Source organism: Camelus ferus, chromosome 21 (assembly GCF_009834535.1).
Source record: "Camelus ferus isolate YT-003-E chromosome 21, BCGSAC_Cfer_1.0, whole genome shotgun sequence".
NCBI classification, from domain to species: Eukaryota; Metazoa; Chordata; class Mammalia; order Artiodactyla; family Camelidae; genus Camelus; species Camelus ferus.
In genome coordinates, this window is record NC_045716.1 from 26,800,511 (window position 1) to 26,826,833 (window position 26,323).

The following is a 26,323-nucleotide window of genomic DNA, read 5'->3' on the forward strand; positions in this document are numbered from 1 at the left end:
CGGTTAAACCTGGCCAACGGCGGGCCAACTTCCTCGGGCTGTCATGAGCATTCGATGGTTCCAGGTTCATCCGTGGAAGCCCAGACCACGTGCTGTAGAACCGTTAGCTGCGATTACCTTTGGATCCGTAGTTCCCGGCCGTGGACTTTGTGCTGCCTGTGTTAGATTCTGGATGGGCGTCAGAGGAGGCCCTTCCCGAGGGGCCTGGCTGAGTCCTGCTTGATGAGGGCAGTGGCCGGGGCAGGGAGGGCATTGCCTGCGGCCCCTGGGGCTGGGCAGGCTGCTTTGCTCAACCTCTTGAAATGGCTGTCGGCCAGCTGGGGCCGTGCATAGCGCTCTGGTCACAAGATGGCAAGTTCTAACTAAGTAAAGAAGAAATGGAATCGCCTTGATTAGATCGCCCTGGCCCTTTTCCCACTGCCCCCCACGTCAGAAAATCTATATTGGGTAAACCCTGGGCCCTGAGTCTTACTGGATGGTAGGTGGCATGGCCAGATCGTCTCTGGTGGAGAATTTCATTTTAATGAATGCCTTCTCCGACCTCCCCACCCCCAGCGGACTCCAGTGTCACCCTCAAGCCAGCAACAGAGCCCACCTCCAGAGGCAGACGGCACCTTGTCTCGTACCTTGGGGCCTTCTTTGAAGCTGCCCGACACTGGTCCCCACCCCCTTGTCACTCTTGTCCTATAATTCATTTAGGATTAGCTTTCAGACCTCCTCGCCGGTCCTAACTTCTGTTGTCTTGGTAACTGTGTCAACCGTTTGCTGGTTTCCCGTGATTATCTGACAAGAGAAAGGGGGGGCAGGCAGGAAACATAAAGGAAGGGGAGGAGGAGATAGTGCTTGGGTCTTAATTGAACTCACTGGAGGGGCCCAGCGGGGTGGGGCTGCCTGCCTGCGAGCAGTTGGAGAAAGGACGGACGGGGTGAGGTGAGGCAGGGCTGGCAGCTCACACGGGCTTCTCACCCACTCTGGGAGTGAGTGTCTCAGCCTTATCTGGGGCCTTAAGGGCCCAGGGCCAGGATGTCCCTGTCCCCCCACCACTTCTCTTTTGGGAAGGTTCATGCACAGGCAGATTTTAACCCATCCTTACTTCTGTATTAACCACAGGGTCCTGGCCGTGGGTGGGCGGGCCATGTCAACAGTTGGGTGGCTGGTGGGTGGGTCTGCAGGGGACCAGGACTCCCTGGGAGGGAGGGGGACTTCTTAAGCCCATGTGTGGTTATAAAACAGCATAGTTTTAATATACTCATGGATGTTGTGAGGCAGGAATTCAGAAAGGGCAGGTTGGGAAACCACTGGTCTCTGCTCCTGAAGGCCTGGGGCCTCAGCTAGGGAGACTGGAAGGCTGAAGGCAATTTGGTGGCTAGACTCTGGAATCATCTGAGGGCCCGTCTCACTCTCCCGTCTGGCAGGTGATGCTGTGGCTGCTGGCTGAGGCCTCAGCTGGGGCTCTTGGTCTGAGCGCCCCCGTGGGGCCCTTGCACGTGGCTGGGGCTTCCTCACAGCATGGCTGCCTCTGGGGAGCTGTGCTTCCTATATATGGGGGTTAGGGCTCTGAAGACAGGGGTCCTGGCTCACAGGGGGAAGTGGCATGGCCTCCTAGACCTAGCCGCAGAAGTCACATAGTGTCACTTACGCCACATTCTGTTAGTTACAAGTGAGGGATGAGCCCCCGAGGGTCAGCTGGGGGAGGGTGAAGCCTGCTGTTTTGATAGGGGCACAGCAAGGTGCTCGAACAGCACATGGGGTGCAGTCTGTCGTGCGCACGCCACCCCCCACCATCTCCATGTCCAGTTAGGTGGCAGCCTTGTCTTTAGCAGGGGAAGGATTCCGTCCTCCTCCAGGGACAGCTTCCGAAGTGTCCTAAGGCAGATCTGGTGGAGCTCCATGCAGAGGCCTCGGTGGGGGGGGTGTGCTCAAACCTGGGTGGCCTCCCATGGCAGCGGGAGCCCCCAGTGTCGGGTTCACCAGTCCTGTTCACATAAGGGTTGTTTCTCGAAGTAACAGCCTTGTTACTTGTCACAGAAGAAAGACCGGCCTCTCACCAAGATCGGTGAGGAGCCTGGAGTGACTTTTGGGGAGCTGCTAATGAGCTATGTCTGATTTTTATGAAACTCCATGGTAAATTATTAATTTGGGCCAGAAATGAAAGTGTGGAACCAGACAGGCTCATGAATATTCATCCTCGACTTCAACACGCAGGGATTGCTCAGTGGCTGGAGCAGCCAGTGAGACTTGTGACCCAGAAGCGGGCGAGCCGCCCGGAGAGGAGGCTCTTGGGAAACCGCTCGCCCTTCTCTCCCTCAGTTTCTCAGTCCACTGATGGGGCTGATAACTCACATCTCATCAGCACAGTTGCAGCGAGGCCAGCGCCAGGACTGGCCTGAGAGGGGAGCATTAGTCAGAGGGCTCCTGACCCACCAAGTTTCACAACAGAGACTGGCATCGCGGAGTCACCGACAGTGATACACCTGCCAGAAGGGAACCCGAGGCCCACGCTCCTCTGCCACTGCTGCTCTCCTGGGATCTCCCAGGAGTCATTGCTGGGGCGCCCCAGGGACATGAGATGCCCTCTGATGGGCACCCTTTGGTTCTGGCACAGCATCCGGTTGGTTTTATGGAAACTGCCTCTGAGATGGACTCTAACAGGCCTCTGCCATATTGAACCGCTCTGTGTAGTAGGTTAGCGTTTCCAGAATGGTTCTGCTGGGATCTGCTCTTCCTTGATAGAGACTGGCTTCTGAGTATGGGAGGCAAGGCCGTTGGGAGTGAACCCTCTGCCTGTCTGTCTAGCCTGACCTCTGCCCCTCCGCCATGCTTAGTCCGGGCTCACCCATCAGCACTGGGTATTCCTTTCTCTGCGCCTCCAGGTTGTGATGGCAGGAGTGACCCCCCCCCCCCGACCAGCTTGTCACATGTAAGGGAGCACAGCCTGCTAGTTGAGCTCGTGGACTCAGAAGCCGGGTGGCCAGGGTTTGAATCCTGGCTCTGCCATTTTTCCCTTGTGAGACCTCGGGCAGGCTCCTGGAACGCTCTTTGCCTCAGTTTACTCAAGTGTAAACCGTGGGGGATGGCACTTCCTGAGCTTGCTGTGAGAAGTAAAGGGGCCTGTAATTTCCAGCGCCCAGCGGGGCGCACGGTGCGGAGCGGGCCCTCTGCGGCTGTTCGCCTGCTGTTGGTATTGCTGTTAGCGTGCTTGTCACCATCATCTCGTTTCCAGCTGGGACCGGAACTCCGGGCAGGCTCCGCAGGCCTCCCCAGCCCAGCGCTGGAGCACAGGCGGGGGCCTGTGACTGCAGTCTTGTGTCATGTGTGCCTTCCCTGCTTCTTGGGAACCGATGACTTCAGATCACGCTGTCGCCACAGTGTGCCGCGGGCAGGGCCTGGGAGCCCCGGCGGGCTCGTGTGGCTTTGGGTGAGTCTCTGGGGCTTTGCACCTGCCCCCCGCCTGGACTGGCCCGCTTGTGTCGCAGACCTCAGAGACGGCCTGTGTGTGGAGCTGAGGCCACTTCCTGCCTGAGCCCCGGCGGGTGGAGACGGGGGTTTCGATCCCCCGCCTGGCAGAGGAGGACACAGAAAAGCGAGGTTTCTGGCGGCTTCCGGGGTTAGAGCCAAGATATGACCTGCGGCCCTGGGTTCCCAGGCTTCACAGGCGGCTCCTTGCAGTGAGCTTTCAGAGACACGGCTCTCGGGGGCAGGCCGAGCTGCCAGATGGGATTAAATGTGGCCTGTCTGAGTCCCAGGCACACAGGCCTGTTTTGGGGCCTTGTCTGGTCAGGGTGGGGGAGTTCCAGGCAGCCTTGGCTCTCGGTCAGCATTGGTCTTCAAGGCCTTGGCGTAGGGGGAGATGCTCAGAGCCCAGGACTTAGGGGAGGCTGCCAAGTGCGTGGTGGGGAGTGGGAGCACCCTGGAGGAGGAGAGATCTCGCCCTTGACCCACCTCTGCCAGCAATGCTCGGGGGCCTCCGGGGTCCCGAGGTCCAGATCTTGGAGGGCTGACACCTGCTGTGTGACAAAGCCATGGCACTCCTCCCGGCTTGCAGAGAGGGTCATGAAAAGCACATGAGGCTTTGCTTGGTTTATTGAAACCAGTAACTCCACCTGCCTGCCTTTCATTCTGGTTTTGGTGCCTTTGACTCAGGGCTCTGTCACCTCCCAGGTGCTTGGGCTCGGAGAGAGGCAGCCAGCGGGTCAGACCGGTGGGGTGAGCCTGGTGGAAGGAATAATAAAGCAAATAGCCTGCAACCAACTTTGTTCTCCTTGCCCTGGTTTGGAAAGATGTTGGCTTCTTGCAACTGCAACTGCTCAGGCAGTTTCTGAGCACCTTCTGGGTGCCAGGCCTGGGAGGGGCTGACGGGAGGATCGAAAGTAAGTCACAGGTCAGGCTCTGAGGCCCTCCTGGCCACCTGAGAAGGGGAGAGGCTGAGCCACGAGCTGGCTGCAAGCTCTGGGGCCTTAGAAGGATGCAGGCGACTCCAGGGATTTGGAGGACGGGAAGTTCCCCTTTGGCTGGAGCAACCTGAGAGGGCTTCCTGTAGGAGGTGATGTTGGAAAGAGATTCTCAAGAGTTGTTGGGTTTTGAAAGGGGAAGATGGGGCAAGTGTGAAGGGAGGAGGCACAAAGTGTACTGTGTACTCAAATGATCTGGGATCTTAAGGGGCAGGTTCTGATTCAAGTGGGTCGAGGTGGTGCCTGACAAACCAGATGGGGACTTTCCCTCCCTTGCGCTCCAAGGTCATCTGCATCCTCCCCAGGCCCGGGTGGCACTGCTGCAGCTGATCCACTGGCCACACTTGGAGTAGCGAGGGGCCAGACCCAGCCACATGCGGCCACAGAAATGGAAAATTAAATTAATTAAAATGAAACAAAATCAAAACTTCCATTCCTCTGTCACACTGGCCTTACTTCAAGAGCTCGATGGCCGTGTGGGGCTAGTGGCCACCATACTGGACGGTCAGGAAGAGAATATTTCCATCATCACAGAAAGGTGCATCAGACAGTGCAGGCTTGTGACCTGGGCCGGGGTGGCGGGGTGGGAACGCCAGCAGGGGCCTGGGAAAGCCTTTGAGTCTTCACAGGGAGGGTCTCAGAGCCTGGGGCAGGGGTAGGGGGTGCTCTTTGCTGTGTTGGGACCATGGGGAACCCCTGGACCTACCTGTAACATTGAACACAGGAAGGATAATTCGGAGGTAACAGGAGCTCAAACAGGGGTTCCCAGAGCCAGAGCCATTGTGGAGTTCAGGCTGGCAGTGTCCCTTGTGGGTGACAGGGCCAGGGAGGGGTGTGTGGGAGCTGGAGAGACGGTGTCAGCGCCCATCAGTGGGATGGGGAAGTGAGCTGGGATGGAGGTTGGGGCCAGAAACCACCAAGTGACAGTTTGATGAAGGAAGGAGTGATCTCCGTTGTCAAGTGGCATTGGCTTTGGGGGCCAGGTGGGCCCCGGAGGACCACAGCTCTAGTGATTTACGATGTGCAGATCCACACGCACTTCGTCTCCTGAGCGGGATGTCTCTTTAGAAGGTCTCCAAACGGATTCTCTGTTTCACGTACATGCACGCTTTAGTCCATCCGTACTACTCCCTGGGAGGCCCAGGAGGATGGGGAGCTTTATTTTCCAGAGCAGGTGAAACGATGTACCCGGAGCACAAACCTGAGAGAAGCTATTCTGGAACCCAGCTCCCCCTCTCCATCCCACTCTGGTTTCTGGGACCACCCTCAATCCTAGGGGTCCCCGCAGCCATGAGACCTCAGTGACCTCTTCCAGGTACAAGCGAAGATCCCGGAAAGGGACACCTCTGCGTGCCCAGGAGGCTTTCTGTTCCGTCTGGGGAATCTGCGTGAGAGGGATCACAGGCAGAAGCCTGGATGTCAAGGAGGGGGAGTCCTGGACTGGGAAGAGATGGTTTTGACTGTGAGTGTTGGGCCTGCCTGTGGGGGTGCCTGAAGTCCCAGGCGAAGGGGTTTAAGGGGCTTCCCATGGATTGGTTCCTCCAACGTTCACATTCGCTCTTAGCCAGGCACTGCTATCACCAGCCACATTTACAGAAGTGGAAACTGAGGCACAGAGAGGTTAAGTGACTTAACCGAGGTCACACAGCCAATAAGTAGTGGAGCCCCTGACATTTGGATTCCAGAGGCAGTAATGACCCCCCTGTTTTCCAGCCTCTCAGTTGTCACCCCCTCCACCTCCCTGTAGGATCATGGCCCCAAACTGTACATAATGTCAAAACAAGACCCCCACGTGGAGTCCTGCGCACCCAGGGATCCCCTCCCAGGCCTTGCCACCTTGCACGTCTCTGAGTTTCCACTGGCTTTGTAAATTATTGAGAGATAATTCACATACAGCAAATTTAAAGTCTGCGCTTCAGTGGGTTTTAGTACAAAGTATGCAGCCATCAGCACCATTTAGTCCCAGAACATTTTTCACCCCAAAGGAATCCTGGACCCATTTTATGCCATCACCCAAGCCCTGGACAACCCCCACTTTCTATCTCGATGCATTTGCCTGTTCTGCACAGTCCATGTATGTGAAATCATACAGTACGTGGTCTTTTGTGTCTGATTTTTTTCATTTAACATAATGTCCTCAAGGTTCATTCATGTTGTAGCAGGTGTCAGACCTTCATTCCTTTCCGTGGCCAAATACTGTTCCAGTGTGTGGCTGGTATACATTTGGTTTATTCATTTGTCCACTGATGGACATTAGGGCTGTTTCCACTTTTTGGCTGTTGTGAATAATGTTGCTACGCTCCTATGTGTTGTGTACTATGTGTTTGTGCGGACATGTTTTTATTTCTGGATCACATGGTGGCTCTAGATTTAAGCTTTGGGGCTGCTGAGCCTGCCAGACTGTTTTCCTGAGCCTCAGTTTTTACTGCTGTGAAATGGAACAGTGTCCCAGGGACCCGCTGTTTTTCTGTCTCAAGCAACTCATTCATTGGAAACTCTATGAAACTAAAGGATGACTTCCACATCTGGTATTCATAGCAGCGCCAGGGCTGCCCGGCAGGAGAGGCCAGAGCAGGTGGCCAGCAGCACCCCGGCCCTCGCCAGTCCCTTCCTGGGAACTCCCTCCCCTCTTCTGGCCGTCGGTGCTCCACGTGGACTCACTGTGAGCGAGTGTCCCTCCTGCATTTCTAGGGAACTTCCTAGGAATTTGAGAGACATTTCTCCAAAGCTGAATTCCATAGAAAAAGGGATGAGGGCTGGGACATGTGGGTGACCTCTGCCACCCACCTCGGGGTGGGGGTTTGGGGGAGAACTTGGGCAGATGTGGTGCTGCCTTCTTGGCTGAGGCAGAAAGACACCTTGGGCCCACCAGCTCCCGGAGAGCTGGTTCAGAGAGCCCCCCGAACCCCCCTTGGGGCAGGAGCGCCCAGGCCTCCTGTCTGGCTCTGACAGGCAGCCCCCGAGCCTGAGTTTTTCTTGGAGGACGTCCAACTAGTGCAGAGCTGGCTTGGCCCTGGTGCTCTTGTGGGAGAGAAAGGAAGCTATTGAGGGCCGGCCGTGGAAGTTGTAAAATGGATAAATGACCTTCCAGAATGCTTTTCCTCAGCTCTGCAGTGAGAATTCAGCCTGGGAAAATCCCAGCGGCCAGTATTCAGCTGCAGCCCAGAGAGGGAGAGTGACTTGCCTGGGTTCACACAGCAAGTTTAAGCTGAGCTAGGAAGGCTCCTCCTGAGAGCAGTCTGTGCCTTTCAGCAGCTCTGAAATCCTCTCTTGCCCTCTGACATAGCCTCTTCTATCCCATTAAAACCCAAGGCTTAATCCCCGCGGGTCAGCAGCAGCCAGACTCTACAGAGCTGCCCCTCCCTCTACAGGACTTGGGGTCATGAGGCCACCAGAGCGACCTGACCGAAGAGATGCCCAAACCAGTTCCTTTCCAGGCATCTCCATCCTGCCTCTAAGGGGCTGCCCGGCCACCCTGCCAAGAGCTCCCAGGGGAGCAGGTTTGGGAACGTGGCAGGTGCACCTTCCAGAAAGCACCAGGCCAGCCTGTCCCCTTTGCAGCTCTGCTGAGATTTGGGTGGGTTTCTCTCATGCTTTCTAGATGCCACTCGCCCTAAGGGTTTCCTTCTCACCCATCTGCACAAGGCGGGAGGCGGCCTGGCGTCTGTCCCTGTCACCCTGGAGATCTGCGGGGGCCCCTCGAGGGATCCGGACAGGGTGATGGGATCTGCTGTGTGGGGGACCCCTGAGTGCCCCTGTTTCCAATTTATCGTGGTTGTCTGTGCTCTGCTCTCTCCTGACAAGGCCGAAGCCCCCCTCGCCCCGCCAGCCACTTGCTTAAACGGTTAATCCCCGGCTCCCTGGCTGCTCCCCACACCCCCCTCCCCCTCCTCCCAGCTTTTTATGTTCCAGTTAATTAAATGGGGCCACCTATTGTCAGAAGACAAAGTTGGATATTTATTACACTTCGGGGCTCCCAAATGTCAAAGGTGCACACGGTTTGAAGAAATCTCGGCAGGGAGTAAGCCTGCGCACATGTCTGCAGGGTCCAGGGCGGGCGGGCGGGCGGGCGGGCAGGCAGGCAGGCAGGCAGGCAGCTGCCACCTTGGGTGACCTGAGTCCTTCCAGATTTAGCTGCCGCTGAGCGCTTCCCACAGCACGCATCTGACTGTGCGTGTCGACTGGGGGAGCACGGGCAGAATGGCCGAGAGGTCTGGTCCCGGCATAAACCCCCTGGTTCCGGAGATTACTTCATTGGAAGGAGTGAAAGATGCCGTTAGAATGTGTACAGCTCCCCCTTACACGTCTCCCGCTGCGGTGGGCGCCTGTCTGTGGCCAAACGCCCCGTGTAGACCCAGGCGAGGGGGGGACACGGCTTCCCCCTCCCTGCCCGCCCTTCAGACCCCCTCCTTGGGGTGTCGTTTTATTTCCCCATTTTCACCTGGGTACTGCCAAAGCAACGTGGCTCATGGTGATGTTTTTTTTCATGGGGTTGGGGGAGAAATATGGATGTATTCACTTTATAGAGTTTTTTTCCCCCTTAATAATAATGCATTAAAGATGTTTGACATCTGTAACTAACAGCTGGCATCCTGTTATGGAAGACTGTCCTTTTATTTCAAAGCAGGTTGAACTGTCATTAATAGTATAATTAGGTGATTATCACTATATAGCAGAAAACTGCTTAATTGCAGAGATTGCTTTTCTAGGAATCTAGTCTTTTTATGGTTATATTTGTTTTAGCTGTTTGAATTTTCATGATATTTTGGCATTTGGTATGGTGCCTCGTTTTGTGTTTGTGTGTGGTGTGTGTGTGTGTGTGTGTGTGGGTGTGTGTGTGTGTGTGTGTGTGTGTGTGTGTGTGTGTGTGTGTTTTCTTCCTGTTTTATAATGTGTCTGACAGCTGTCTTCAGGAGCACTTGGTCCCGAGGAGTCTTCTGGTATTAAAGCAGTGGAGGGGGGAGGAAGGGGAAGCATTACCTGGAAGGGGTTTCCTACCCGAGGGCCCTGTTGAACCCGCTCTGTGCCAGGCTGGTGGCCTGCGGGAGCAGGCCCAGCGTCCCAGGTCCCCTTTGATGTGCCTGATCTCACTGTGGATAATGGTATGAAATTAGACATTTAACCCCAGAGCCGAGGTTGTCTGTTAAGAGGCCCCTTTTACAATGCAATTTATTTTTATGGCACGTCCTTAATACACAATATTACCAAATGCTTCTGAGTCGTGTGGATTCTGGAGAGAAAGGCACATTCTACAGGGATGTGGTCTCAGATATAACTGGAATTTGAAAATCACTGGGTTTTACAGAATCCAAGAGGAAAGAGTTTATCTACCTAAGAAGAACTTTGAAAGAAAATGAATCCAGAGGTGAGGTTGCCTTTCAAAAGCCAGCAGAAGCCAGGCGCGGCCTGTCTCCTTCCTGGGCTGGGTTCCCCGGTGATGGGGGAAGCTGGGTTTGCGGAGCCCCAGGGCTGACCTCTGAGCAGCTTCCTTCATCACACCCCCAGTAGACTGTTCCAGCCCTGCTCCCAGCGGGAAGTGCCTCCATACTCTTCCTTCCAAGAAACCCAGTCCTCCCAAGAGCAGGGCTGTGTTATGGGTGTCACAGCCCCTTTGCTTCCTTTGAGGCCCAGGGAGAAATTCAATGGCAGTGGTGTCCTGGGGTTGCGATGTGGGTCCCAGGATCCCTTGGCCATGCCCACGTGACCTTGGGAGCCTCGTGCTTCTGCCTTGCTATAAACTCTGGGGACGGGCAGCAGGGCCCCCTGGGCTGTCACTGGGCCACTAGGGGAGCCCCCACCTACTTTGGGCTGGTTGGTTTGTAAGAGCAAGCAGGTCCCTCCCTAACTGCAGGCCCTGCGTGATATCACTCCACCCCCTTGTCCCAGACAGGAAACTGAGGTCCTGGAGGTGGGGTGGCCTGCCTGCGGTGCCAGCCAGAAGCTCAGCGAAGCCCTTCAGAGCAGGGGGACAGGGGACCCCGTGGTGACCACCCTCCAGAGAAGTGGGCTGTGCATTCAAGACACTTTCATTTTTTATCTGCTGTCAGGAGCAGACTGCCCTGCTGACCGTGGTGGAGGAAGTGGTTCAGGGCCCGCCCTCCCGCCCCCAGCTCTGCCCCGACAGCGACAGGGGGCAGGGGTGTGGGGGGGCCCTCTGAGCACCTGCTGTGTGCCCCGTGCCCTGCAGTTCCTGCGTATTAGCTCGCTTAGCCCTCTGCCCACCCCGGCATCATCCCCACTGCACAGGCGAGGAGGGCAGTGCAGCCTGCTCAGGGTGCGACAGTGGCCCAGAGGTCTGCGTCGCTCACCCTGGGAGCCACACCTTCAGAAGGCACTACCTTTGACTTGGAACTGATGTTTCTTTCCACCTGTAGTTTTCGGGAGAAGTCGGGGTGCCCCCCACCCAGCCCCCTAGGTCTCCAGCACTTTCTGATTCTCAGCCGATCCTGCCAAGCTGGTCGGAAGCCCAGTGGCCGACTCCTCTGTCCAGCAGGCGCCTATGTCCGGGGAGCCTGGGGTTGGCAGCTGGGAAAGACAGCAGACCTGTGCGGTGTAGCTGCAGGCTAGCCCCTTCCCCTCTCTGAGCCTCTTGCTGAACTGTCAGCCACCTGGTGTTAGGAGGCTGCTGGCCTTTGTTCTCCTGGAGCCAGCGAGGCTGGTGGAAGGCCCTGTGAATCTTAAGATAAGCTCTGGCTCCTCCCAGCCCCTCCTGCCAGGGCCCAGCAGGCTGAGGCGACTGGCAGGAGCCTCTCCCAGGAGGCTAGCGCAGCCCCAGACTGCGTGCTGACACCTGGGAGGGTGGAGATGAGACAGCTGCTCCTGCATGGCGGCCCCTGGGTTTATGGCCGCAGGGTAAATAATTCCTAGTCAGTTTTTTCACCTTAATGCTGTTGATACCGCTGACAGCATAGCTGCTGGGCCCCTGTGTAGATAAGGGGGACGGGAGGTCTGCTCCGGGTCACCTCGGGTCCCAGGTGAGGGGCCAAAGACACAGGTCACCCTGCCCCTGGTACCCATTTTACAGATGGGGCAACTGAGGCTCCAAGAGCTTTCTCCCACTGCCCCCTCGTGTGCCAGCCCGTTGCTTCTGTCCTCTCTCCTGTCCTGCATAGTGAGTATGTGGTAACTTTGGCTATTGTATTTTGCAGAGAGGAACAGAGGCTTAAAGAGCTAAGTGACCTGCCCAAGGTCCTGTGGCCAGAAAGTGGCAGAAGGATTCCTATATAGACTGAGCCAGCACTTAGATCAGATCAAGTGGCTCCTGCTCAAAACCTCAGAATAAAGCCTGCAATCTCCCCTCACCCACTTAACGGAGGCACTGGGGATTGAACCCAGGACCTCGTGCACACCAAGCACGCATTCTACCACTGAGCTCTACCCCTGACCCCCAAGCCTGCTGTCTTAACGGCACTGCTGTGCTCCATGCCTGCTTTCACACATGGCCCTGCGTCAGGGCCTTTGCGCACGCTGACCCTCTCCCACCCTGCATGTCTGCCTCACACACCTACAGTGCATTTTTTGTGTATTTTCTTGTGTGTCTCCCCAGATGGACTGTAGGCGCTTCCAGAACAGGGAGAGGTTGGGTTTGTCTTGTTCACGGTAGCAAGCTGGCGCTAACACAGTGCCTGGCACACAGTAGGTCCTCAAGAATACCTATTAGTGGGAAGCTCCGCCTCACTGCAGGTCACAGCCAGCATGTGGCTTGGGATTTGTGGTTCTCTTGCCCCTAAGAAAGAGGGCTCCGTGTGAGGAAGAGGAGAACCCGGTGATGCCAGCTTGGAGCCTCCAGGGCTGGAGGAATTCTGGGATGGAGCTTCCTGGGTGGGGCTTGGGCCGTGGAGGACCCTCCCCTTGGGGCGGGGCTTAGAGACCCTGAGGGCCCTTCCGTGGGCAGGGCTTCTGCCTTTGGGGCAGAATGGGATTTCTGCGAAGTCTCATCCACCCGCTTCTTTTGAAATTCTGGCTGGGGCCAGCTTGGGTGGGGATGGGGGTGGGTCAGTCACAGACACAGCTGTGCTTTGTATTCTTGGAATACTTCTGAAGCCAACTTGTTGGGGAGGGCGCTTTGCATTGTAAATTTCCACGGCGTAATTGTGTCTTAATGTATGATAATCCTGCCTGGCCCTGCTGCCAGGCGGCCTGTGTCAGCCATGCCTGCGCGGGCTGTGTGCTGGGCAGGCCGGGGCAAAGTGACATGTCCTGGAGGCCTGGGGGCAGCGGGGTCTGGCTGGGTCCTGCTGTGTCGCTCCTAAGGGGCCTAGGGCTGAGGTTAGGGGATCTCCCCAGACCTGAGCGTGGGAGACTGCTGGAGGCTGGTTTTCTTGCGTGGTCTCCAATCCCTCATACGGGAGCAGGGTTTCTCAAGGAGCCCGTCTCAAAAACTCACAGAACTGCCAAGTCTTGGGTCAGAACCGGCCCTGAAAGATCATCCATGCTTGGGTTGAATACCTCCATGGACGGGGCACTCATTCCATGTAGTCAGCAAACATTTATTGAGTATCTACTGAATGTTGGGCACTGGGGATCCAGGACTGAGCTAAGCAAATGAAAATTCCTGACTTCCTGGACCTGACAATAGTTGGGGAGGTAGACAACAGACAAGATCGATAAGGTATGTGTTAGATGGGATTACAGAGGAAAGGTACAGCAGGGAAAGGGGAAGGCCAGAGCAGGGCGAGTGGTGGGCAGAGTTTTCCATAGGATGGCCAGGGGAAGCCTCTGAGCAAGGGCTTTGATGGGAGTGAGGGAGGCAGCCCAGTAGATTCCTGGGGGAAGAGCAAGCCAAGTGACAGGAGCAGCAAGTGCAAAGGCCCTGTGGCTGGAACCGGGCTCAGCTCCTGCACTAAGTTGCCAGGTGTCCCGACTGGCAGCCTTCTGCTGATGTGTAGTGAGTTCCTTCAAGTCATAGGGAAAGCAAAGAGGAACAAGCGGTGGCTTGGGTTGCAGATACTATGGCCCTGCAGTGGAAAAACGTGTGGTGAGAGGGAGAAATAGATGAGCTGAGAAAGAGCAGCACGTGCAGAGCCTTTGGAGGGACACTTCCCAGAGATGTGAGAAGGACCTGGGAGGAGGTGGTGAGCCTTGGAAGCTGCGCTGCGGCTGAGCCCCAGAGAAGGAGGGCAGGGCTGGTGTCTCTGCCTTGCTATTGAATTTGGGCCCTCCTGGCCATCTAGCCTCCAGCGGGGAGGTGCGCAAGGAGCCTGTCAAACCTCATCTGGACCTGCCTGCCCCTGCCAGAGAGACTGTTATCTCTGTTTGACACATGATAACCAGATGATGCCCAGAAGTTCAAGTGTCCTGCTGGCCACACAGCCTGGCGGCGGTGGCTGATGCGTGTCAAGGGGTCGCTGTTATGGCCTGAATGTGTGTGCCTCCCCCCCCAAATTCATATGTTGAAGCCCCAACCCCCAGTGTGGCTATATTCCGATATTGGGCCTCTAAGGAAGTAACTAAGAGATAAATGAAGGCGTAAGGGTGGGGCCCTAACTCCATAGGATTAGTGTCCCTTCTAAGCAGAGCCACAGAGAGCTGGCGCTCTCTCTCTCCACCATACGAGGACACAGGGAGAAGGCAGCTGTCTGCACCCCAAGGGGAGAGCCCTACCAGCACCTTGATCTTGGACTCCCAGCCTCCAGAACTGTGAGAAAATACATACTTGTTTTTAAGCCCCTAGGCCGTGGCGTTCTGTTATGGCAGCCCGAGCGGACCACGACAGTGACTAAGGCCCCAGATACAACACCTGGGCATTGTCTCCTGGTCCTGCCCGGTGGCAGAGGAGTGTGGAGGTGGGCTGATGGCCTCCGGGCGGGGCCGGGCCCTGGGCCTGACCTGGAGAATGCTTTTAATAAGGATTTGGTGAAACACCTATGGCCTGTTTTGGGGAGGGACTCCCCTCCTCCCCTCCTGCCTCCCTCTCCTGCTGCATTAGGAGCTGGAGTCAGGCAGATGGAGGCTCCCTGAGAGGCCAAGAGATGAAGACTCCTTGTTTCCTCCCACCCCACCCCCCTCCCCTGCCCGTGCTGGGAACTAAGTAGGTGACAGTGTTGACAACTGAGGTTGTGGCTTTGACAGCAGACTGCTGGGAGCCAGAATGGTCAGTGTGTCTGGTGACAAGGGATTCCAGGGAACAGACACCAGCACCGCCTCGACCAGGCCCGGGCCAGGGCCGCGTGGGGTGGTGTCGTGGAAGCCTGCTGGGCCCAGGGGCCGGGCCCAGGAGGCCGGGAGCTGAGGAGGCTGGGTTCTCTGCTGCATCTGAAGGGGAAGGGCACATGAGGGCCAAGACAGACCTTGGAGTGTGCCTTGTGGGATTAGGGTTTGGGGGAGCTGGGGAGGGCAGGGTTGATGGGTCTTTCCTGTTTCTGTACCACTGTTGTGAGAAGGGACACTAGGCAGGACGCAGGTGAACTGTTCCTGCAGGGCCCTTGCTCCCTGACTCCACGCAAGTGTGTGTGCGTAGGGGACAGGGACAGGCATGGCCAGGTAACTTGGCTGTCCAGTGGGGACTGGGCCTGTGGTACCTTCTGTCTCTGATCCCAGGGACTAAACGCACCGTGTGCACAGCTGCGTGGACCTTCCGCACTTGGTGAACTGGGCTGACCTCTCACCTTCGCTCAGTGTGCAGCCCCTCCAGTGTTGTAATTCGCCGGCTGAGGTTCCCAGCCCCAGCTGGCTGCATCTGAATTTCACGGAGTTAAAAAAAACACAGACTCCCCACCAGTGCCCCCGCCAGGCCCCCTGCCACCCAGCACATCTGGTTCAGGGGACCTGGGCTGGGGTGGAGGGGGCAGGGTGTCTGCATTTTTCGAAGCCTTCCACCCCAACTGGATAATGAGTCATATTCAGGAAGCAGACAGTGCCAGTGTGGGGATGCCTAGGGTGGGCTTGGCTCAGAATTTCTAAATCGGTGGCTAGCCTCTGTTTGGTTTGTGGGCTATTGGCTGTTGGCGCGGAAATCAGGAGGCAAGGGGGCGGGAGTAGACAGACACGGCCGCTTCTGCATGAGCCCTGGTGTCATCTCACTTAGAACTCTGAACCTGGCAGATGTAAGAGGATGCACTTAGCACCCCAAACAGGGCTCTGCAAACACTGCCCCTCCTCCCCTGGAGGTGTCAGCACCCCATGGATTAATGTGTCCCAGCAAGAAGGGAGCATGCCAGGGTTCCACGTGACCTTGGATCCTTGGCGCCTTCGGGGTGGAACTGCGCTGCAGGAGTTGGCCGGGGTTCAGAGGGGTCGGAAGCCCCCCTGTGCTGGGCTGCTGTGAATGCCAGGTTTGAGGAAGGAGATGGCATTCTTTGAGCCTCTTTGGGGGCTGGCCAGAGCCCAGTCCCTTGGGAGAGGGCAAAGCTCCCCTGGCCTGCAGTCAACCAGGGCCAGGGGAGGGGTCCTTCCTGGCTTGATTCTGTCTCTGGGGGAGCCTGTCGAGCACGGTACCCCCAGGTACTGAGCCCAGGTCTCCCTCCCAGCCCCCTGTGTTGATACACTGAGCTTCTTTGCTCAGTGGTTCAGGGTGTCAGGTGGGGACAGGCTGTCCTGTGCAGGCCCCCCGACACCCCCCACCTCCTAATGCCTTTTTACCCCCAGAGCCCGTCTGCAGAGCCTGCGGTTGGTCTGCCGCCTTGTCATTTAGCTGTTCCAAGTCAGCGATCGGGAGGCAGCACAAACTGTGGCATTTGCTGAGCGTAAAAATTCAATTAATTCCAGAAGGCAGATTAAATATAAGTGAGTTTTAATAATTTGCTGTAAAGTCAGAGGATTACCGCGGGCACGAGGAGGGAAACCACACATGCGTGCGTGAGCAGGCTGGCACAATCATGGGGATGCCAGCCGGGGACGCTTCCTGGAGCCCCTGATTCCTCCCAGTGTGGCGTGCCGCTGCTGCCCAGCAGCCGCCTTCCGGAGGGTGGTGTCATGGGGTCTCCGGCTGGAATTCTAGAAGACGGCAGGCAAGGCTGGCACCCCTACCCCACGTGCCTTGTAGCCGGGCAGCAGGCAGCTGAGGAGACAGGTGGCGGTTCTCAGCTGGGGTCTCCTGCCAGAATCCTGAGGAGTGATGGTTGTGCCCAGCGTGGGCAGCCCTGGCCACGTGTGCCCTGCAGTCTGCAGTTCTGCCAGCAGCCCCAGTGCCCCCTAATCTCACCTTTCTTTGTCTGCTTCCAGGGTCCTCAGGGGCTGAAGGTTTCCAGTTCTGGGCATGGGCTGGTTTTGTTGTCTTAACTTTTAAGGAAGTACATTGAGAGCAAGAAAGGAGCTCAGAAGCCAAGGTTCTCAACACCTGGGTCCCCCCATCATACACATACGTATACACACACTGACACATCTCACATCAGGCGTGGGGAGCTTGCATGCACACACAGTCACACATGCACTCGTGCACATCCTTGTGTGCACACATGCATACAACCGCACGCAGTGCATGCACAAGCCACACAAGGCATCACACATGGTTACAACACATCCACACCCATGTGTGCACACAGTCACACACGCGTGCATGCACACACGCGCACAGTCCTGTTCCAGAAAGCCAGTAAGTTCATCACCTTCCTGAGTTCCCTCTAATTCAGAGGCATCTGGGAGACAGCGTGCTTTCCATGCCTGCCTTTTGTCTTTTCCCACCGCCAAAACACACACGCAGACCAGACCGAAAAAGGAGGACTAACCCCCTCCCCACCCCATTCCTTGTCATGCCACCAGAGATGAGGCCTGACCCCAAAAAGGCAATTGGTGGTAGGTGCTGTCTGGAGCCAGCCTCCCTGGCCGCCCTGCCCCAGGGGAGGGAGCGGGAGAAAGGAGGCAGGCAGCTTTTATGTAAAGACAGTGATGGTCCAGTGAGTACAAAATGCTATTTCAAAGCCAGCGTTCATCACTACCACTTCCCACTGTGATCTCCATAGATTTCTTTGTCTCCTTCAATTGGCCCTAATTATGGAACTGGAGGCTGCCTGATCAGTTTCATTCTTGTCATGAAATCCTGAGGGCACGCATGGGGACGGGGACACAGGCTCACCAGCTGCACAGCCCACAGACTGGCCTTGGGTCTTTGTGTGCGTGCCTGCATTTGTGTGTGGCCCTGAGTATATGTGTGCATATGCGTGTGTGCGTGTGCTTAGAGACCTCTCTTCCCCTCTGCTGGTTCCCCCAAATGCCTGGCTGGTTCGTGGCCCCTCTTTTTGGGCAGGAGGGAGTTCCCAGTGGACCTCCCAGCTGAGAACTGGCTAGCCGGGATGTGCATATGGTAAGCAGGCTGGGATGCTGGCTGCCATCGAGATGAACACCTGCAAAGATGAAAGCCACAGCCAAGTGTGGCATACCCTGCCTTCCCTCCACGCTCCCTCTAATGCCCTAATTATGCCATGTTTGTTTCAGTAATTTACACTCTCCGGGTACTGATCCATCAATAATGAATGTATTACCTGTCTCTGGTAAGGTTTGGGAGATCCAGGATGCTGCTTTGAAAATGTCTGCAAAGCAGGAGGATCAGGGAGGCAGAATGGTTCCCCCGCCCCTGCACACTTTTTTCTCTCCGAACGCTCGTTCTTTCTCAGATGGCATCGTATTTGGCAAAAGCCGTCTGAGGCTGGTACTTGGTACAGCTTTTCCGTTCCCCTTCCGTTTTACGCCTTTTTAATATTTAAAGCCATCATTGGGCTGAGCGATAAAATTCTTTCAAATCAAAATTTATCCTCCAATCTCATGCTCTGGCTTCCCTCTGGCCGGAAAAGTTGGTGGGGGCAGCGCTGGCTGAGCTGGGGTGAAGGTGGGGCCGTCTGTTTGGATGAAGAGCGTGCCAGCGTGGAGGCTGCTGAGACCCCCGCCAGCTCCCTGCCTGCCCGATCCCCTCCCTCCCCCTGACTCCCATGCACCATCCATCCAGAACCCTCTTGGAAATATCTAGTGCTGTCCACATTTTCTGGGCTCACACCTGTGACAGACCCACCCAAGATAGGCTGGGGAACGTGTTCCAGGGCCGGATCCCGCCGTGTGGGGCTGGATCCTCCCTCCTCCCTTTTGCGGGAAAGAAAAGTTGCCGGGGAGTTTTTTTAAAAGGTGTGGGGGTAATGGCGTGATGAACAGTGAGTGGTTTGCCGGGAGGGATAGAGGTGGCGGCCTCCACCTGCTCTGGTCTCAGCGGCTGGCCAGGTGGACAGGACAATGAGATATGCCTGGCCTCCAGGTGCCAGCCTCCGTGGCTCTGTCTTTCAAGCCTGTGTGCCGCCGGCATCCTGGGGTGTCCAGGGGTCTCTACCCGTCAGTCCCCAAGGGTGTGTCTGGAATGCTCCTCGCTCTGCCCTGCTGCTGTGGCTCCTGAAATGGCCGTATCCATCCACCTGAGGCTTCCCTTCTCCCCTTCCCCTTTTTGGTAGCCCTCCTCCGTGGCCGCCCAAGTGGCATTTTCAGGATACCAGGGATGGAGCCCAGAGCTGGGGTAGGGGGACACATTCCAGGAGACACCAGCAGGGGCGCCTGGGACAGCAGGACCCTCTCCTGTGTGGCCGGGAGCTTCTCCAGACTCTTGCTTTGTCCCATTGTTGGTTTGGGGATGTTTCTCTCCCCAGCCGCATCTCTGTTGGTGGTGGGAGGAGGAGCGTCTTCTGCCCTTTCCCAGCCCATGTCTAGTACCCTCCTTCGTAATTGCTGTCTGGCATCCCGAATGGCCTTGGGCAAGTCACCTCTCCTCTCTGGGTCTCAGATGCCTCCTTTGTAAAGCTGGCGGCGAGGACACCAGCAGTGGTCTTTCCTGAGTGTTTCCAAGCCAGGCACTGAGCCAGGTCCCTGGGCTACACCTCTTCTTGCTCAGGGGTGGGACGTGGTGAGTAACACGGACCCAGAGCTGGCCTGCCTGGGTTCATTTCCTGGCTCTGCTGTTTACTAGCTGTGTGACCTTAGGCAAGTTACTTTACCTCTCTGTGCCTCTGTTCTCTTGTTTGTCAAATGGTGGTAATAGAAGAACCTACTTCATGGTGGGAGGTGGGGCTTTGCAAGGACTGCATGTGAAGTGCCTAGAACATCAGAATGCAGTTATTATCACTAATGAATTTTCTGTTACCTGTGAAGGAAGACAGTAATGATCCCCATTTTATAGATGAGGAGCCTGAGGCTGACCTAGGTGGCCTCTGGTTTCAATTCAGATGTCCGAGAAAGGGCTGATCAGCTGACCTAGGGCTGCCACAGCAAAGTACCACAACCAGCGTGGTTTAAAGGACAGAAATGTATTGTCAAAGAGCTCTGGGAGCCAGTAGTGTGAACTCAAGGTGGCTCTCAGCAGGGCTGGTCCTTCTGAGCCGTGGGGGGAGGATCTGAACCAGGCCTCTCTCCTGGGCTGTCTTCTGTCTGTCTCTTCACATTTTCTTCCCTCTACGTGCATCTGAGTCCAAATGTTCCCTTTTTATAGGGACACCCATCGTTGGATGGGGGGCCCACCCTACTCCAGCATGACCTCATCTCAGCTAATTAATTACATCTACAATGACTCTCTTCCCAAATGAGGTCATACTCTGAGGTCCTGGGGTTAGAGCTTCAACACAGGAATTTGGTGTTGGGGTGGGGGGGACACAGTTCAGCCCATAACTGAAGCCCAGCGTGGCCTTGGACTCAGGAATCCTTCTGGCTCTCGGTGTGAGCATACCCTGGCCTTGCTGGGGGTTGAGGACCTCACTGCCCCCCTGGGCTCTCTCTTCCCACTCCTCTCTCTCATCGTGCTTCCCTGTAGGTGCCCCACCAGCTGGTGTCAAGGTGTGGGTCCTAACGGGGCTCCCAGGATGGACTCCTTCCCTCTGGGAGCCCAGCCACCCCAGCTGTTGCTCTGCCAAGGTTGCATGGTCAGGAGTCATAGCTGCTCCTGGAAGGTGCTCACAGTCCCGCTGAGCTCTGTTGTCGTGCCCACGGTCCTGCTCTGTGGCCTTGCATACGGAGAGCATTCCCAGTGCACACACAGAACCCTGGGCACACAGCTGGGTGCAGAGAGGCTGCTTTCTCTGTGTTGCAAGGAACCTTCGAGCTTCCTTCTCCCCCCTTTCTCTGTGCATGAGTCATCCATGCCCCCAGGCCCCTCTGTAGCCCCAGAGACCCCCAGTCCCACATCACTCCTCCTGCCTGGTGGGAGCTCAATGTAGGAATGCACAGTAGCTAGCTTTTTAATTTTAAGTAATTCCAGCAAGCAGCAAGGGAGAGATAAGTGCCCACGGCTGCCAGGGGTCTTGATGTAGCTGGATTTTATTGAGCTGCCTCAGTTCAGTGTGTGGGTTGGTTAAAGCCTGTCTTTCTTGTTGGGCTCACGTCATCCCTCCAAGGCATGGAATTGGGGGGCACCTCCATTGCTCACAGCCTGGAGAAGACAGAAATAGGGATGCCCCTCGGTCCAGGCTGGCTGCTGGCTGCAGCCTGGATTCTCTAGTGGGATGATGAAACCCCCACCTCTGGGGGCATCTGGAGGGCCCGCCTGCGGAAAATGAAAAAAATAAATAAAAAAGAGCGGGCAGGAGAAATAAAGGGGGAAAACGGCGATGTAGAGCCCCAATTGCTAGCAGATGGTGCTGGTATTAGGAAAATGAAAATACATGCAGTAAATTTGCTATTTGCCAGTGTTAATTTCTTATCCCAAGGTAAAACCTTCCCCCTGGCCCTAGCCATGCCATCTGCATGTTCATAAAACACATTACAGCAGAATTGATCCAGCGGCAGCGCATGTGGGGCTCTGGGTGGTCGGGCTCCCAAGGGGGGAGGGCAGGAGATGAGGGCGCACCTGCTGGGGTCCTGGGGACGATGGTGTGCGTCCCACCTTCTGCCCAGGTATGTCCAGGGACACACCTGGGTGCAGCAGGGCTTCTAGAATCAGGCCCCTGGTAGGTTTTGCCCCATCACTGAACACAGGCCCAGGGAAGGGTAGGGGAAGGCTCTCAAGACCCCAGGAAGGTCTCCCACGGGAAAACTGGCTCTTGCCCGAGTTGTCCTAGCAGGGCTATTGATCCCCATCACCCCATCCCCATTCCTTCCTCGATGCTTCCTTGGGCCCCCGACCCCAGACCTTCCCATATCAAGTAAAGAGTTACAGTTTTGCAGGATAGGCAGCCTTGGACCCTGCTTCAGCCTCTGGCCTTGCTGGACTGGTTGCAAAATTGTTCAATGTTATTCCTGTAGCTGTGCCCCTCCAAGCTGTCTCCTCTGGTCCTCCCGGCTCTCTGCAGAGGAGGCCGTGCCCCTTCCCTCTCCAGCCAACCCTCTGCAGTTGCCAGGAGGTCAGCTGGTGAGCCCATCCCTTTGGTGGTGGGTTCGTGTCCACTGTTGCAGGTCACTGGGGCCGCCCCTGCTCTGCAGCTGACTTCCTGCATCCCACTGAGTTCCCGGCAGGAGGGCAGAACCCGGCCGGCCCACTGGATGCACCCAGGGCAGCTACCATGGAGAAAGGACCCCCTTCTCCGCAGTTTTAGGATGTAGTGTTCCTTACTGGGCGGCAGGTCTCAGTCTCCCTGCATTGAGGGTGGACTCTGAGCCTCTGGGACCCCTGGACTTGAGGGGACACTGCACACGCTCAGTGGATGACCAGTGCCCCCCCCCCCCAGCATCCGGTGCTCTCCCTCCCTCTCACTGTGTGCCTTAGGGGGCCGGTGGCCCAGCCTGGGCTGCTCTGTGTGCTAATTACCAGTGTGGGAATGGCTTTATGGTCCTCCGGGGCCCTGAGCGAGCCCCCCACATCTGGTCAATTAATGCTGAATCTGTAATTCGGATGACATACAACCCCAGCCTGCTCTCCAAATGAGGCGATTAAAAGGCTCTTCTCCTCCTTCGCTGAAGAACAAGCAAAACCGGGACCTTCTTTATTTCGCGGGATTGATGGGCCCTGCCCGTGACCTTTGGTAGGACAAGAAGTATTATCAGGAATACTTCTGTATTTCCCGACTTTGCAGGCTGCATAAATCTCCTATCAACTCAGGCAGGCGGCGGAATCTGCCGCCGCTGCGTTATTAATACGGTGCACTTCCCCAGAGGAAGGCAGGCCTTTGTCAGGAGGGGCCCCGGGGTGGGGGCTTGGGCTGCAGGAGGGGAGGCAAATGCCGGCGCCCCTCCGCGGCCTCCCCCAGCCCACGCGCGCCCGGAGGGCACGGTCGTCCTGACCCCCCTGGCCCCCCTCGCCCCCTCCCCTGGTGCTCCCCCCTCCATGTGCCGCCAGCCTCCAGGCAAGAGCTAAAAGAGCTTTTTTTTTCCGCCCAGATTCCTCATCGGTTTGAGTGTGGTCAAGAGTGCCAAGGCGTGAGACCCAGGCACGCAGTCCATACCTGCTGGGGTGGCTTCTGGGTCAGGTAGGGCCCTATTTCCGAGTGGCAGGGGTGGGTGGGCTCACGTCCGCCCCGACTGTACTACAGACTCGCTGGAGAGGCTGAACTGGGCGCGGGTGGAGAGGGCGGCGGGCCTGTGATCCCGGGCAGCGGGTGGGCGGGGCCGGGGCAACAGTTGGGTAGGGCCGTGAGGGCGGGGCCGAGGGTGGGCGGGGCCTTGCACCTGGTGGGTGGGGCTCTGGGCGTTTCTGGAAGAACTCTTGGAGTTCCTAGTGTTTGAGTTGCCCCGGGGTCTGTGGAACGGGGTGGGTCGCTACTGTTTGTTTACCAGCTCTCCATGGAAATAACATTTAGGAAGCATCAAGTGTGAGGGTGTGAGTGCCAGTGTGGAAGGGGTGTGGGGGACAGAGCAGGGACCCAGCAGACCCCCAGCCGCCTCTTCCAGCTCAGGCCTGGCTTACACCCCGGCCCCGCCCACCGACTCTGTGGGCCTCAGCAGTTTGCATGCCTTCGGGAACCTCTGTTTTCCAGCCTGTGAAATGGAGACAATACTGTCTCCCAGGGATTCCGCACGTACTGCGTGGCTGGGCAGTGAGGGAGCTTAGGACCAGGTTCTTAGAGGACGGGACAGGCTCACAGAGCTGGACTGGCGCGGTGGCCCGCGGGCGAGTGCCCTTCTCGGGACAGTGAGGGCTTCTGCCAGCCCTCTGCGCTGGCATTGGAGGTTGGGGCCAAGGTCACAGCCTGTGTCATGAAGGCCACCTGAAGCCCAGCTGGAGCAGGGACCCCACCACCCTGCGCCTTCGGCCGAGCTGCGGGGAGGCCAGAACTTCCCAGTGTGTGCAGACACATTAGGTCACAGACCCCTGACGCTGCAGCTTGGTTAGGGTTATCCTGACAGTCTTTGAGCAGAAAGTCCGATGCTTTCATCAGATCCTCAGAGTGCAAAGTTCTTACTGGGCGGCACTTGCTAACGCAACCCCAACACGCGTCTGATCCGAGGGCCCTGGCTCAGTAAGGGAGGCACTGAGGATGGCTAGTTCAGAGAGGAGGCACCCCTCCCTCCGCCTCGGCTCCCCGGGTCTGCGTCTTGGTAGGGAATGGGCTTATTCACAAAGAACCATCCCTCCTCCCCACGGCCTTGCTGGGTGGGGGTCCTGGGGAGGTTGCCTGGACATCAGCTGCGGTTGGGGGCCAGCTGGTCAGCATGCAGACTTCACCGGGACTCCGGCTGCTCCTTTTCCACACCAGCACTTCAGTCCTTCTTAGGGGAGGCATTGCATTCACTCACTCCTTCCGTAAGTGAACAGCTGGGCGCTGCTCTAGATGCTGGCAATTCATCTGTGAACAAAACAGACGAAAATCCTGCCCACCCATACCTTACCATGGAGCAGTGCTTCAGTGCAAGATTTCACTGTGGTGGAATGTTCTAGATCTGCGATGTCCAAAATGGTAGCCACTGGCCACATGTGGCTGTTGAGGACTAGTTTGAGGAACTGAAGTTTTTGTTTGATTGAATTTTAAGTAATTTCTATTTTAGTTTGAGAGGCATTCTGGGCCAGTGGCCACCCCCCTAGAAGGTGCAGATCAGTGGGAGAAACACCCGTATTAGGAACTGATTTTCGATGTGGTTCTCCTTTTCTGACCCCCTTCCTGTGTCATGGGGACCTTCAAATGGGTCTGTGGGAGGAGGGTTTGCCCCTCACTACAGGAGTGGGAGGGGAGGAGCGTTTCTGGCAAGTAGCCCCCTCCTCTGCTTAATCACAGCAGATGCAAAAACGTCACTCCACCAGAACACAGCTCCTTAAGAAAGGGGACCTTTTTCTAGGTTGCTTTTTATGTGTAACTTCCAGCCCCAAACTTGGCATGTCAGGGTCTGCTCAAATATCTGTTGAATGAATGAATGAATGAATGAATGCATGCATGCATGACCACCCCAACTCTGCTATTTGCCGGCTGTGTGACCTTGGGCAACTTACTTACAGAGAGGGTTCTCTGTGCCTCAGTTGATGGAAATAACGCTAGCCCCACCTCTCAGGGTTGCTATGAGGCTTATGGGGTAAGACACCCAGAGCCTTTGAAGCAGGAGTTATCGTGGATGTTCTGCAAGTTTTTGCTTTGATTAGTAATAGAGGAAACTGATGGTGGTCCCTGGACATCCCCATGGGCACCCTGTCCCTCTCCAGGTCTCTCTTTCATCTGCTCAGCTGCCTCTGGGAGCCCTGGATCACATTTGGATGTTGGTGTGTATCGCAACAATTTTAGAGTAGCAGAGGGACGGAGGAGCCATCATCTGTGGTCCCTTTGTTTGGAAACTGAGCCTAAAGACAGGTGACCTGACTAGGGTCACACAGCTGCTTGGTCAGTCCCGGAGCTGGGACTGATCCTGGCTGTCCTGAGTCCTGGTCTGGAGGTCCTTGTTGGTGGTCGCCACCTCTCTGAACAGACCTGTCCTCACCAGGCAGCTGGCTGAGAGGCGCTCACTCGGAGTCAGCCCGTGGAGGGATGGGATCAGGGATTGACAGAAACACCCTTTCTGTCCCCTCCAGCCAGCCCTGGCCACCTGAGGGCTCAGCACAGGTCCAAAGGCTTCCCTGGCCAGCCACATCCACACCAGCCCAATGGGCCACCTGGGCAGAGAGCCTTGCTAGGCCTCAGTTTCCTAATCTGTAAAATGGGGCCACTGGTGCTGTACCTCCAAGGTGGTGGTGAGGAGCAAACAAAATAATTCATAGCAACCTGCAAAGCCTAGGGCTGGTGCTCAAGAGAGCCTCGGGGAATGTCACCTCATCAGAGGGCCCAAGTCCCCTCCCCTCATCCCCCTGCCCTGAGACTCCCCGGCTGCCACTCACAGTCCTGGAGTGTGGCTGCCCGTGGGCTTGGTTCTTGGAGCCTCAGCTTGACCTGTCCAGCCGGGCCTCAAGTCACCCTGGAGGTGCCTCCCCCCAGGCCTAGCAACACCCGGGTCTCTGCAGCTCCTGTCTCACTGGCTGCCCTGACTTCCCTGTCTCCCCGGGGCCTGATGTCATCCCAGGGGCAGCCTGGAGGCTTGACGGGAGAGGGGTGATTCCCACAGCCGAATCTCCTCCCCTCCATCCCCTTCCCTTCCATTCTCTTCTCTCCTTCCTGCTCCCCATCCTTCCTGACCACCTCTCAGCCCGGCCCCTTAGCCTACCCCCCACCAGCCCCTCCACTCCCCCCTCCCTTGGGGGCTGCCCTGTGCCAGCTTCTGCCTGTGTGAATGTCTAATCTCCAATTTTATTCGCTGGGCTCCAGCCCATTTGCATAATCCACATAGTCACCCTGGTTTTAATTGCCCACAACTCTGCAGAAAGATCATGTGGTTAAGTGGTAAATCATAATTAGATAAATAATTGGTTTGGCCACAGCAAGCTGCTTTTGTTACACCTGCCATCTGCTGGACCCGTTTTTTCTTCTGGCCAGAACAATGCGGTTCTGATGACAGAGCATGCTGCTTCTCTCTTATGGGGAGCGGGGTGGGGGGGGGTGCGGGAGCCGGAGGAGGGGCCGGGTGGGAGGAGGGTTGAATGGAGGGGCTCAGAAGCAGAGCCTGGAAAATTGCCCGGTTGCTGG

General features: G+C 56.7%; 1 protein-coding gene across 3 annotated transcripts in view; it reads left to right on the forward strand.

The window, feature by feature from the left end:
* Positions 1-26,323, forward strand: part of GSE1 (Gse1 coiled-coil protein) — a 103,979-nt gene that overhangs the window by 10,142 nt on the left and 67,514 nt on the right. Inside the window, exon 1 of one of the 3 annotated variants that reach the window (XM_032464490.1) lies at positions 22,659-22,753. The exons of the other annotated variants lie outside the window; for them this stretch is intronic. The gene's annotated coding sequence lies outside the window, so the exon portion shown is untranslated. Of the gene's footprint in view, positions 1-22,658; positions 22,754-26,323 lie in introns of those variants that run through there. 3 annotated transcript variants of the gene reach the window in all.